Source organism: Columba livia, chromosome 3, assembly GCF_036013475.1.
Source record: "Columba livia isolate bColLiv1 breed racing homer chromosome 3, bColLiv1.pat.W.v2, whole genome shotgun sequence".
Taxonomy (NCBI): Eukaryota; Metazoa; Chordata; class Aves; order Columbiformes; family Columbidae; genus Columba; species Columba livia.
The window spans coordinates 96,809,192-96,823,147 of record NC_088604.1 but is presented as its reverse complement, the minus strand read 5'-3'; the positions used below and the strand labels follow the sequence as shown (position 1 = coordinate 96,823,147).

At 40.6% G+C, this 13,956-nt stretch overlaps 1 long non-coding RNA gene across 1 annotated transcript in view; it reads right to left on the bottom strand.

Moving 5' to 3' along the window:
• Positions 1-81: 81 nt before the first annotated feature.
• The window catches only part of LOC110355305 (uncharacterized), a 25,585-nt gene continuing 11,710 nt past the window's right edge, over positions 82-13,956 (bottom strand). Inside the window, exon 4 of the long non-coding RNA XR_002407862.2 lies at positions 82-2,637. This is a non-coding gene — a long non-coding RNA (uncharacterized LOC110355305). The remainder of the gene's footprint in view (positions 2,638-13,956) is intronic.

Sequence of the window (13,956 nt, the reverse complement as noted above, 5' to 3'; positions counted from 1 at the left end):
GCTTGAGAATTTGAAGGAGAAACGGGGAGAAAAAGGAGGTACATTTATATTAGATTGCCTCTGAAGACAAAAATTTCCATTTGTGGTTAACTAGTGTAATTGTGTAGATCTTTTCAGCAACGTACAATATTTGCATAAGTGATATGAAATAAAATACAAGTTTTTGTTATACCAATTTGCTGTTTATTAGTCAGTGAGTAGTCCAAATCACTTAGTAAAAACTGTGTGTGACAGTAAGCAAAAGGAAGGTCATCTTAGCCCCAAGGAACAGATGAAGAGTCTGTGAGGAAGATAAATGATCCCAGAAGGCAATGACACGGAAAAGAGCTGTGAGACTCTGGCAACTGATGGTTGAATATGAATTTCTATTGTAAATAAATACATGTGCATAAATAAAAGGGCAGATCTGAGCCTTTGAGCAGATACCCGGAGAGGAGCTGAGGGCAGTAGGATTTCTGTGTGAGGCATTAATGAGACTGTATGTTGAATATTGACTCAAAATGGCTGGAATCGTAGAATGCCCTGGGTTGGAAGGGACCCACAAGGGTCAGGCTAGGCAGCGTAGAAAAGTTTCCAACCCATTCTTTCCCTCCTCACAGTGTCCCTGTTTCTAGGCTAGGCACGGCTGGTTGACTTTGAGTTAACGAATGCTGCCGTGGTGTTTTCTTCACCCCTGAGGGGTGGCTGCTGCTCGCTGCTCCTCCAGCTGGCTGGTGAAACCGCACACCCCCAGCTCTGAGCAGTGCTGCCTCTCTAACTCATCTGCTTCTTACACCCTGGACCTTCTTTTTTTTCTCTTGCCCAGCAATCTTGGTTGTTTTTTAGGGAAGAATCGTTCCCCTTCACCTGCTGGCTCTCGCTTTAGAAGCAGCAGACTCCATCACACAAGAGGTTTGAAGCTGAAACTTCAGATTTGGGTGCAATGATGGGAGCGTATCTGCTGGTTGACTTCGGTCACACCCTCGCCCACCACCAGCAAGTCTGGCCAGCAAGCCCCTTTCTTTTTTCTTGCACGTCTCCGTTCCCGAGGAGGAGGCGATGGGTGCTGCAGCGCTGTGAAAACCCCAACCTCATAGTAGTGCTTTTCCCTGTGGTGAAGCTGCCAGGTTTTCTTCTCCCTTCACACTTTAGGAAACACTGAAGGTGTTGCTGCTGTTGTTCTTGTTGCACTCTCTTATCTCTGTATTTCTCTTGGGCTGACACACTGAGTCCTCATCAGCATGTATTTCAAGGGGAGAAACCCAGACCTAGTAGATAAGGGTGCACCTGCGTAAGCGCACAAGATGCTCTGCATCCTTCCGAAAAATACAGAAAACTCCCTCCACTGGACACAACAGTAATTTTCCTGCATTGAAAATGCCACAACAGAATTGATTGCTTGGTTGTTGGTGTTTGGGGGTTTTTTTGCTGTTGCTTTGACTAAATACTCCCTCACAGCTGGTAAAAGCAGGGAACGTTTTTAGTGCGGTGCTCTGCTCTGTTACAGCACACCAAGGCTTTAGGGGGGCTGCGCTCGACAAGCACCGTTTTAAGAGCCTTCGGAGCTGAACCTCATTTGCTGTGATGAGGGTGGGGTTGTTTTTCCAGGAAGTTTCTTAGCTAAAACTGATGACAAGTATAAATACTATTTTAACAGACCAGTAGAGTCTTCAAACTAAGTTCTGTTAATTGCCCCTAAGCCTGCAGTAATATTTGCTGAAACAATGTTGATTAACCAGTGCTGGATTAATTTCTAGCATTTTTTTCTCCCACTTCTGTTTATTACATTTTTAGGTGTTGATTCCTTCATCACTTAAAGTTGTAGCTGATGGGTTTTGTTACTCCAGCCATGGCCTAATAAGGTATGGTATGTGTTTGATGTTTGCAAGATACTTGTTATGTAACCTTTATAACTAGAATATTTTGTAGACATCAAAGCATTTGCTAAGCAGACAGAGGACGATGTGTGGGAGGACAACCTCCAAGGGCTCCCTGTAACGCCAACTACCATGTGCCCTTTACACAAGTCTCTCTGAGAGAAGGATCTAGATCAATATTGATTTTTAGCAGTAGTCCTTGAATAAACCATTTATGCCCCCTGAAATGAAGGAATACCACCTCATCGCCAAAGAGACCGCAGACTGAGCCAATTAAAGCCACAAAGGTGATCTGGAAAAAAACTTACTTTAGTGGAAGAAGAAAGTGTAGTGTGCTTAGTTTATCCAAGGGAAAGTAAAATACCACTCTATTATGTACAAGTACTGGGCAGGTACTGCTGGTCATGGACTCCAGGCTGGAGGAAGAGATTTAAAAGGCAGCAGTTTGGTGCAGAATGTAGCCGAGTTCAGAATGAGGGAGTGAAAATAGCCCCAACTTGGGTATGTGTTTGGTTCTCCATCCCTCGAGTCTTGAAATCAAAATCGTTGTCTTAAATATTTTATTACAGAGCTGAAATAGAAGTAGGTACTGTTTAGCCTAATTACAGTGGGAGATTGTGACCTACGTTATGCAGGTAACTAAACTGGATAGTTGTCGTCATTTGGTCTGAAAGCCTATGGAACTTGGAATTTTAGTAGTAGCTAGCTGGCCAGTTATTTTTTTAGGCCTTCTCAACACAGTGTTTCCATTTTCTGCTTCAGGCTTGCAAAGACCCCGATTCTGAAAGAAATAGCAACAAATAAAATACTTATTTTTCAGACTACTCAATATATTATTTTCATGTTTGGAATAACTATTAAAATGCCTTCCTAGCGAATCAGGCCCCAGTTATGTCTGAGCCATTATCCTCACACCCAGAAGAGCCAGGTCAAGTGCCTCAGGGAAAACTGTAAGGATCCCTGGAGTGGACAAGCATTGAATAACCTTGCTATATATCGGAATTTTCTTCCTAACCCTTGCACTAGACGCTGGCTTATGTCCTGGCCCACTGAAATTTATATCCCTATTTTGTTTTCCTTTTAGTTTGCCTCCTCAGTGCCGGTTTGCTTTTGTTGTCCTGATGCATTTTTGGGCTTGAGGAGGACTCATCAGTCCTGGATGCCATTTACAATCTCTTTGAAGAGTCCACTTTGTTTCAGAAAAAGCTCAGTTCATTAAAATTGATCTGTCTTTGCATTGGCTGTTCTTTCCCTCCTGTGTTATGAGAGGTTTAAACCAAAAAATCCCTGATGTATCTTCTTTTCTCTACCTTTCCTGATTCTATGTACCTCTGTCAGTCCACCATGAATGAGGATTTCTCTGAACTATTGAAATTTCCATTCTCAATCTGATAGATCCATCACCTGCATAGTTAAGTTCCTTCTGCTTTTTATTTTAACATTCAGAGAACTGATTGTCCTGTCAGTATAATTTATTTAAATACTTATTTAAATACAGCTTGATGGTGAGAGGATTAGATTTATTAATGGATTTACAATTAGTGATTTCCTGACTCCAGTGAAACGTATATAAATCAAGCAGTAAATATGTTAGCAGCTACAGCAAAAAAAGAAATCTACTGCCAATAGTTTTTAATCTCCTGCACAGAAATGCACACATTTAACTTTACTGCACCGTGAAGCAGACTGAGAAGATAAAGCTGTTCCATAAGGTTAAGTGAACAAACGGGGCCTTTATCCTAGGCTGTCTGTCTTTAAAAAACAAAACAACACTCATGAGGTTAAGTTCAATAAGCATCTGCCTTTGTCTCCCTGAAATCTTTGAGACCCAAGCAGTTGTTTATGGAAAACAACATGCTGCTCTGGGGAACGGCTCTGTCTCCCTAAAGGATCTATGAAAAGCTGGCCTCTGCTTTTTATTTGTGGCCCTTTAATTTATTATATGAAAATAAATCCAAAATATTCGATGAAGCCAAAGGGTGAGGACGTGGGAAAGCTACGTACTGCTATGCAAAAAGCTCTTGACCTTTATTTTCTGGTTTGCATGTATCTCTCTGGTACCTTGTTGTGTAAGGAGGTATTATATATGCTGTGTATGGTGATGCAGGCAGCACAGCAAACCTGAGTGTATTAAGGGTAGATATCACAAGGTCAGAAATGCCAGTTGCACTAATTAGTTCAATCCTGACTAAGAACAGTTGCATGACTTTATTTTTAATGAGCACAAGGATTATGGGAATTTAGATAGAACAATAATCTATTTTTATCTCGTATTTTGTAAGCTCAGAAGATGAGTCAGGAATAAGCTGTGTAGTAAGAAAGGCCAGAGCCATGACTAAATGGACAAAACTGCAGGAAAAGAAAGTTCCTTGCTTCACAGAGCTGCCTGGAAGTGTCCAGGTGATGGCAATAACCCTTACTTGATATCAAAAGTATGTGTTAGAAGCTAAAGGTAATGTACAAGTGTGGCACCCACCTAGGAAATTCAGTGCGACTGGTTTTGTTGCTTGTTTTGTGGGGTGTTTTGGTTTGGGTTTTGGGGTTTCTCTGTTGGTTTGTTTTTTAATATTTCAGTGTCTGCAAGTCAGAAGGGAAAGAAAACACATTTTGCTAACAGTTAATTAGACTCATTTCTTCTGATTGCCGCATCATCTGCTATTGAAGGTTAAGAAGGCTAAAACTGTTAAAATTTAAAAAAAAAGAAGAAAAAAAGAGCTGTAGAAAACTGCAGCTTTTCAACAGATCAGTCGTCCTCTATGTCATAACCTGGCTAAATGCTTTAACTTCATCCAGGATTCTTTAAAGACTACAGGCTGAAAGTAAACCAGAACAAACTCAAACAATAAGGCTCCTGTGCCTGAACCTGACAAGTGAATAGGTTGTGTTGCAACTGAGAATCCATTTCTGGCTCTTTGTGTTATGTTCTCTCATGCTTGAGGTTGCATTGATTTTTAATTAAGATTCTTATAATTTTAAATTAATTATTAAATAATTTTAAAGCATTGTGCTTTTGCGAAGGAGCTAAATTGTTGTTAACGCAAAATGCTTCATATTACAGCTGTATCTTCCACGGTCAGGATTCAAGATAGTACATAGACTTTCTTCCTAGAAAAAAACATGTGTTTCAATTAAAAAAACAAAACAAGGGGAAATAAAAGAAATAAACCCACTCCACATTTCTTTGAAATGGGAGCCTGTGTTCTTAGATCACTGCTGTCAATATACGCCTCGAAGATAAAGTTGGGTGTCAGTTACTCCAGATGTGTTACCGTGGTGATAACTGTAGTGAAGACTAAGTTAATGAGCAAGCAGTAAGGTCTGTGCAGGAGTCTTAGATATGTGTTTCCATAAAGACTAGGAGCTGACTTACATGCTTATGCAAAATCTATGTTCTCTGTATGGAAAGGCTCCGCAAGGAGACTGGCTTACTCTCTTTCCTGCCTTGTGCACTGACAGCTAGTGATTCAATCAAATATCAAAGATGGTATCTCCTTTTTGACAGGAAGAGATTTGCATTTCTGGAAAGCTGGAGGCAGAAAAAAAGTCAGATCAGTGGGAAAGACAAAAGGATTTTATACATTTTGAGGAATGGGAAAGGGGACTCATAGCTTTTAAGGGATCGTTAAATCTCATTCAGAAAAGGGCAGGGATAGAAAGCTAGCTTGCTTCTTTCTTCCACCTGGGGCCTCTCTGCAAATGCAGCCTGGCCCAGAAAATGTACACTAGGTTAAGTGGATACGCCCAGCATCTACAGTTTGTTGGCTTAATATCTGCCCTTGAATGTTTTCAGGAAGGGGTTCAGAAAAGTAAACGGTGACTCTTTCTCCTGTCCTTATAAACCTTTATAAAACTTTGCATTTCTCACACTTAATTTACTTTTATCCCTACCTGACCCAAGTTACGTGTGTTTTTAGGATGGCTTGCTCTCATGAGGGCACCATCTCCATGGATGTGTGATTCTAAAAACTGGAGCACTCCGGTAGGTCCCTGTATTCCAGCACATTTTCCCAGGGGCTTGCAAGATAATGAGGTGCATCCCCACTATGCTGCATTAGCTGCTTGAATCATTTGCAATACAAGCAGTGGTGTGGACAAACTATTTTCTGGTGATTAATCTTGGTTGGGAAAGCAGGGTGAATCCTGGTATCCTATAAGGATTTATAATAACAGTTAGTAAAGTAGTCTTTTTTAGAAATTACTTTTTTTCAGATAAGACATAGGCCAGGATTTCGCCTATATCAGAATGTGGCATTCGTCTCAGCGAAAGTTAAACTGTGTCTGATTTGAATTGTGCTGCTCTTGCCTCAGTCAACCAAACCCCCATGGTGCTAAAACCAGGGTGATTTAACATTTGGATTGCTATTTCATGCCCAGGATCCTGGTTTAGTTTGAAAAGAAGCAGTTTAAGAGCATATGGAGAAACTAAAGTTTAGCATGAAGGATAAAATTATGTTTTCAGCTGTGCACAAGGCTGTGGTCCACTTGCTGGCTATTATTTGTTCTTTGTACTCCAATCAAAGAGTTGCCACAAACATATTTGCACAGGCCAACCTGTAGGAGAGTCTTGACTTTTGGCAAAGTCCACACTTTCTTTAAGATTATAATTGTCTCTGCTAAACACTTCCTAAATGTAAAATTCTTCCACGAATTATCTGCTGCAGTTAGAGAGGAACCTGCTATTTCTATCTAAGTTTCATTTGGAGGTTGGAGAAGGTTTCTAAAAGAAGAGCTAATAGCCACCAGCTGCATCTGGATCCCTTAAGACCTTAGTCTCTGAATGACCTTATCGCCACCCCTGCTATGGCTCCACAGAGGCTCTGTTACCTCAGTCCTTTAGGACACCCAGTCTCATTCTTCCAACTTGCATCATCAATGGAAGTTTCCAGTACTGAAATGTTAGAGTCCTTCATCCTCGCCAAAAGGAGAAGTGTAAATAAGAGGATGATAACATCTGTGCTGAGATTTTGGACTGGACATACTTGTTCTTTTAAAAGATCTGGTTACTGTCATGTCTGGTGATGCGGCAGCTTGCTAATTACATTTTGTTACATTATGTTCACCTGATCTGCAGTAGATATCAGGTATTTGCTAAACTAACTCTGAACGAGATTTACTAGGAAGGCCTGGGCTTCTGTGTCATTGGTTTAGCACCTGTCCTGCTTGCTGTGCTGTCCCAAATAGGAATTTGTCAGACCAACAGCTGTGGGGTCTTGAGCCTGGGCTCAAGCAGTGACTGAGAGATTTTACAATAAATGTTTCAGCTAAATAGCCAACGAGAAGCTGCTCACTTATTAGCCTTACTTTCCCCCTGTCCTCATGCCATCCCAGAGCTGAGGAAGAACTCTGATGACGATGTTCTCTCTGGATTTTTAGCAAAGTAGCAGCTCATATTTATGCTTCACATAACGAGAAAACTCACTTGTCTCAGGACTGCACCATAGAACACAGACAGTAAAGAGGTGGGAAGGTACTTCTATTCAGCCATGTGATAAACCTACAAAACTTAGAAGGATAGCTAGAGATTTAAATCTGCTTTAACTTTTGCATAAAACTGGAAGTTTTGCAGTAAGTCCATGTGTGGCCAAATTAAAAAGAAGCGTGGTATTTACAGCTGCTTAAAGTGATGAATAAACATGATGTAAAGGATGCATTATGGTTTTGCACTGTACTGGGAAGTCTTTTCTTCCAGCTTTATAAAACATTAATTTTTATGTTTTTATTTTAAATCTTTAGGAATCTAGGACTAGCATTAGTTATATATAGAGCGAATGTTGGGGCTAGCAAATGTGTTGAGGTTTAATTCCTGTTTTATATTGTGTAGTGGTTTTTTCTCAACAAAAGATATGTCAGGGAGGGAATGAATTTGAAAGTAAATGCCCAAGGCTGAAGCTGGGCCACTTCCTTCTCTAACTTGGGAGAGATGCCCTGTGGAAGAGTACTGCTCAGTCTCTCAAACCAAGTCACGTCTACATCACTGTGTGATGTTTAAAGCACGATTTGTGATCAGTTGCCAGTGACGTGCAGTCAGTCAAAAGCAGCCTCTGCTGGTAGCAGTGCCTCTCTGATCTACAGTTCTGGCTCACCCCAGGTTCCCCAATGGAGGTCTTAATTCACGGTCTGAATTATCTGGGGCAGATGAAGAGCTCACTACTGCACCTTTCTGTTTCTCTGCTGGTGAGTTTTGGGGCTGTCCTATGCAAGGACACAAGTTGGACTTGATGATCCTAATGGGTCCCTTCCAACTCAGGACATTCTATGATTCTACATTAAAAAGTTGTAGATGGGCAACATGTTACATTCAGAATGTGGTGTAATGATTTAAATGGGCCCTGATTTTTGTTTGTATTAACAAAATGGGACAGGAGTTGAGGCAGCAGAGGGCTAATAGTGCTCGTCAGATCTTGCTGCGCTGGTCTGAGAGGTTACCCAACACAGAGCTAGAGGAGGAGAAAAAAGTTCAGGGAAGAAAAAAAAAACAGACTTTAGGAGAAGGGCCTGGTCAGCTCACCACTGAAGACAAGGTTATGGGACAAATACTCAGTATTCACCTTTATGAGGGTTGGTTGCCTATTCAGCAAATTAAAAGCTCTACCATGCCCTTTTTTGAACTGTTCCTTGCTAGGGGACCCATGGTATTTGTATTACAATGTGTCTCTTCCTGCCTTTTACTCTGTTCTGATATAAGCGCTTGACTTCTAGCTTGTTCTTTCCAAAAATCTGAAGAAAAATAATTACTTGACTGAAGCAGTTGATTTGAATGTAGGAGATAGGAAGCAGCTTTGTAGAAATAATTATGTACCATCTTACAATGGTTTAGTTAAACTGGCTGCGCGTCTCCATGTCTGCACATCTCCAAATGCGCCAGTGATATTGTAAGTAGCACCTCTCTACTTGAACGGGTGCTGCTGTGCAGCTCTGCCTGGAGACCAGTCTCTCCCTTTTCTCTCCTGCAGAAAGAACACCCTGAGTTAAGAGCTATTATAATCATAAAATAGCCTGCTCTGACAAACTGTATCAAGCTTTGAAAGCAGATTAGCATAACCAAACAGAGATGATCACATTCCTACTTTTAGGGAGAATGAGAACGATGTCTTAAGAAAACCAGGTCACCCACTCCTTGGGCCCATTTTCATGGGGGTGTCTGTTGATATCTCTGATCCAATGTGTTCACAGGAACGCTGATCCCTACAAACGTCTGCCTCTCATCCTTCTTGACTAACGCACGCGATCAGATCCTGTGGGTGAAGCACCGTTACGTAATTGTGCTTGTGTTGCAGACACTGAACCTCCCGTGACATAACAGATCCTGTACTAAAGACAGAAGCAGCTTTATCCTGAGTATTATTGCTAATGTGAACAAACCTAAACACGAGCAGATGCACTGCTGCTACATGCAATGCCATGTCACTGGGCCATTAATAATTTTCAATTTTAAAAACATATATTGTTTAATTTGTTCATTGAGAGAAAATAGATCTTTGGGTTCTGAAGATTTTCTAGTTTAACGTCTGTGGTGTTATAACGTCAGTGTTAGATAATTGTAAGATGCACATTAAGCAACATATTTTGACCGTGACTACTCAGACCTAAATTATTCAACCCTTATGGTTATTATAAAAGGGGTCAGGTCCTCTGACGTCTACTAATTAAAATTAAAAATGAAAATGTTCCAAATTTGTCTGAAACCTCAAAACACTTAGTGTACCAGCGGAAAGAAAGAGATTAAAAATGTGGAAGGGAGAGAGAAGAAAATGAAGGGCCCAATTCAGAATACTCTTGATTTTGACACTGAAATGTTGGAGGCAATTTCAAATATTTGAAACAACACATGAAACCTTGTGGTTGGTCCACTGGGCTGGCATTGGAAGAGACTGGAAAGCCATGCCCCTCTGGCCTACCAAGTGACTTTGCCTCCCTGTGCTTTTGAGTTCTGCACTGAAAAACACTGACAAAACCCTTATGCCCACCTAAAGCAAAACTAGCTATTTTCTACCAGTACAATATGCTGAATTAGCTTCAGGAGGGATCAAACAAACACCAGATTCCATGATCCTGTCTAAAGTGAAACTACAGCGGCTGGGAAACACGTTGGTGTTACCCGTTGGATGGGACCAATATGACTTTCACCGCAGAAACACTGGACTATCAGTTTCAAGAGAGGTTTAATCTGGATCCAGCACCTTGTGGTTTGTCTTCTAGGCTTCCTCTTCCCTTGGTGCATGTCCCATGCAACCACAAACTGCGCGCTCAGATCTTCTGGACACTGATACCTTATTCTCACTTAAAATTACAAATTATCTTACTCTGATGATCACTCCAGTACACCAGTACTATTCAGTCAATGAATATTAGAGGACATTGCTATTTTTTACAAGTAGCTGAATCACAGACAGCTAAAGCAGCAATATTCATCTGAATTTTTCATTTAAAAAATGAAACCTTTCACAGAGCTGACTAAGCTATCTGTGTGAGCCAACAGGCAACAGGATTGATTGATTGATTGATTGCTTTCACAGGGACTGTGCAGAATTCAGTGATCTGTACCACTGAGAAGCACAGAGCAAATGGTCACGCTGTTACTAAAGTTACTGAACTAAAGCTGACCCTAATCAGAAGAATTTGGAACCAATTCTCATTAATTGGGGGTCAGATGATAAGTATATGGTATGGTTTTCCATTAAAGATATTAGGAAAGGCCTATTGAGAAAATAAATGTATTTTACTAGACTGAATAATAAACGATACTATTTGTTCCTGCAACTCTGCTTGAGCCATATCCATGTAGTTGCAATGATCTATAAAAAGTTAAGAATCCATTTTTAGATTCTTTGACACAATATATAGCAGCAAAGCAAGCATGAAGCTTCCAGAAAGTGTGCTGCAGGCTATGTCTAAGCTGAACATGTAAGAAGTGATTGAAAGGCAATTCCTAACAGACACATCAATGTAAGAGAAACAAGACATTACAGTGGTTTGTACCCCCAAAAGTTCACGACAAAAGTCGTTAACATCCATTTAAATTGTACCCTTGCTCTAAAATGAATCATTAGTAATATCCAGCTGGACACACCAACGTATCACTTAACCTTCATACACAACATTTGTACATTGACTGACATTAATTGAGATAATGAACACCTTTACTGCTATGGCACTCACCCAGTTACACTGCTCCCTTTCGGCACACATAGAGCTGCAGGTCTTCCTGGCTCTCCCTGTTAGCTTCGAATAAAGCATTCTCATAAAAAATCCTGAACTTTCCTATGAGCTTCCTGTCAATGCCAACATTGTAAGAACAGTGCACTACACTATAATTCTCCTGAAGGGTAAGATGTATTAAAATAATTATTGGGACTGTCTGCACTTAGCCAGGCCAAAGAACAGGCTGCACTTACCTACACTTCTATCATCAGCCTGTGGCTTAATGGAATACTGATCTTAAGGCTGAAAAGCTAGATTCAATTGTAACAAAGGACAGCTCTAAAATTAGGCTCACTTTATATTTTCAAGGCATTAGAACTGTAGGTTACCCATAGTTGACATTTGTCAAGACAAAATTTATAGACAAAATTATGTTCTCCATCCACTTCATCATATTAGCAATTTGCAATAAAATATGCTATAGGAATGTTGGATTATCCACAAACCAAAAGGTTTTAAAATCTAGAATGATTATATTATAATATGACATTCTTAAATGCTTATCTAAGACATGCAAAAGGATTCATCCCTGTCATGACAATATAGGGAAATTACCTTTCAAACATGAAAATGCCTTTAGAGTATCATATTACATTTTAATGCCATAAAACAGAAGGTTGGGGGGTTTTCATGTTGCATTTCCATCCCACGCATTAGGGATGGGAGAAAAATGCTCAGTTTCCTAAGAAGAGATGATTTTTGAGGCTGATCCATCTGTTATTACCCTGCCCCACAGCTTTCAGGTCTACTGCCCATTCTCAGCTGTGTTTAAATCATACAGAAGTTTCAAATATGATCCTAAGAGGGTTTTTTACAGAAAAATTGATAGCTGTATGGAGGGCAGACTCCCCAGCTTAATGAGAAAAAAAATCAGGCAGAATACAGGCATTTGCTAGAACCTGGCCATTTTATATAAACTGGCCGGTCTGTGGATGGCTGCACAGTAACTGCGGTGTGTGCTGTCTGTGCCCAGCGGGCATTTCAGGGGAACATGCACCAGAGTTTGGGAGACAAAGAACTCAAATCTATAGGAATCCAGCAATCATTGGCCCTCTTGCTCATGAAAGAGCTTCTGCATTTCTTTGAGGAATAGTTCTTGGTTTGTGCAATAAATTACTACAGGATAAAAGCATGAGAATGTTAATTATGAAAGCATCTTGCTCTTCTATGCTACAACCAATCAAAAGAACAAAATCTTGACCACTACCTGTCTGCTGTGACGTTGGTGGCAGAGCTCATCTCATTCCAGAGAAACACAAGTGACGCAGCCACTGTGCCTGAATTGCCTGTGGCCACACAGGAAAACCAGCAGGGAGGGTTTAGATAAAAGCATGCCTCACAGTTTTTAACAGCAGCACGTGGATAACTGGCCTTCCTGTTGTCCTCGTTCAAAGGAAAGGAAGTACTTAAATCTGGAGCTAGATTATTGTATTCAGGTTGTAGCCTACTGAAATAATTGCTACCTGCAAGTAGCAGATACGTTACTCGTTAGACCAAATAGGCAATTCTGTTATTCTTGTAGAAGTTATATTTATAAAACCCCCCTGAAATAATCTTGTTTCCTGAAGCTGTATAAATGTAACTACAGTCCTAAAATTACATTTGGCCCCTTGAAGGCAACCACCAGGCTGATGTGGGCCCCGGTGAAAATGAGTTTGACACCCCTGCTCATGGACATTCATTATTTCAGGACTTTGCCCTCATTCTCAGGGTTGCAAGACCTAAATTACTGTGTATACATAAATAAATCACATCATTGTAGATAGGGAGAAGATCCACTGATACTGTGTAGGGATTATAGCCAGTAATGTCTGGTGTTATGACTACATTGGCCTGAACACTATTCATTGTGCATTGATACCAGTGCTAGAAAGAAAGGAATTGTGCATATTTTAAATTTAACCTCTACTGTTTTTCCTAGCTATGTACACAGAATGCGTCCTTTTACCACCAGTTTGTTTTGGGCATTGTTAGTGGAAAAAGAGCCAGAAAAAAAATAAAATGTTCTACAGTTTCCTAATCAAAACAGCCTTAGATGTCTTACGATTTGAGCAAGGTGTTGAACCGTGTGACCTCCAAAAATCCCTTCCAGCCAAAATCAGTCTATGATTCTATGCTGGTCTCCTGTTTAGAAGAAAATGACACTTCCCATGGATCCATGTGTGTTATGCACTTTGTAGCCCCATGCTGATTGTTTTCTATTTCCAAGTTAGAGTTGCAGTTTTGTGGGACTTTAGGGCTCTTGCACCCACAGAGGCCATCAAGTCCAAAGTGTTTGTTCTGCCTAGACAGTAATGTATATGAGTATGCATTGTATATGGGGTTGTCTGCTGTTCAGAGATTCCTTGTAACACCAAAACTTGTGAGGGGGGGGGGTGAAATGAGGACAGGATGACAATGCTCATAGCAGAAATACCTCACAGTAATAGTTGTCATCTCCATTACTGTCAAATTAATTCTGAATTGTTGCCCATCATACATTGTTTAGCTTGAGGGAAGTGAAATGGTGGCTTTGCTTCCGTGGCAGAAATGAGAGTAGTTCAGCCCTCTGAGGAGCCTTGCAGAGTGGTGAATGAAACGTCAAACATCATTTGGTCACAGAGCAATGTTGAAGTCCTCTGAGGAACAGTCCTGTGCTATACACTTTATCTCCACAGAGAAACAGAGGGACCTTTTCATTTAGGAAGTATTAGCTTTCAGACAACGCTGAGGACATTTGGAGTTGAGGCTATATTTGGACTGAGACTTCAGTTTTACAGACCACATCTGCACTTTCAAGCAGGTATACTTCCATTTGAGAGCAGAAACGAGCAGCAGATGTGGCAACAGACTGAAACTCAGCATTAGCAGGCACAATTTCTGTATCAACAATTAATTGTCGATTAATGTGACACTAGGC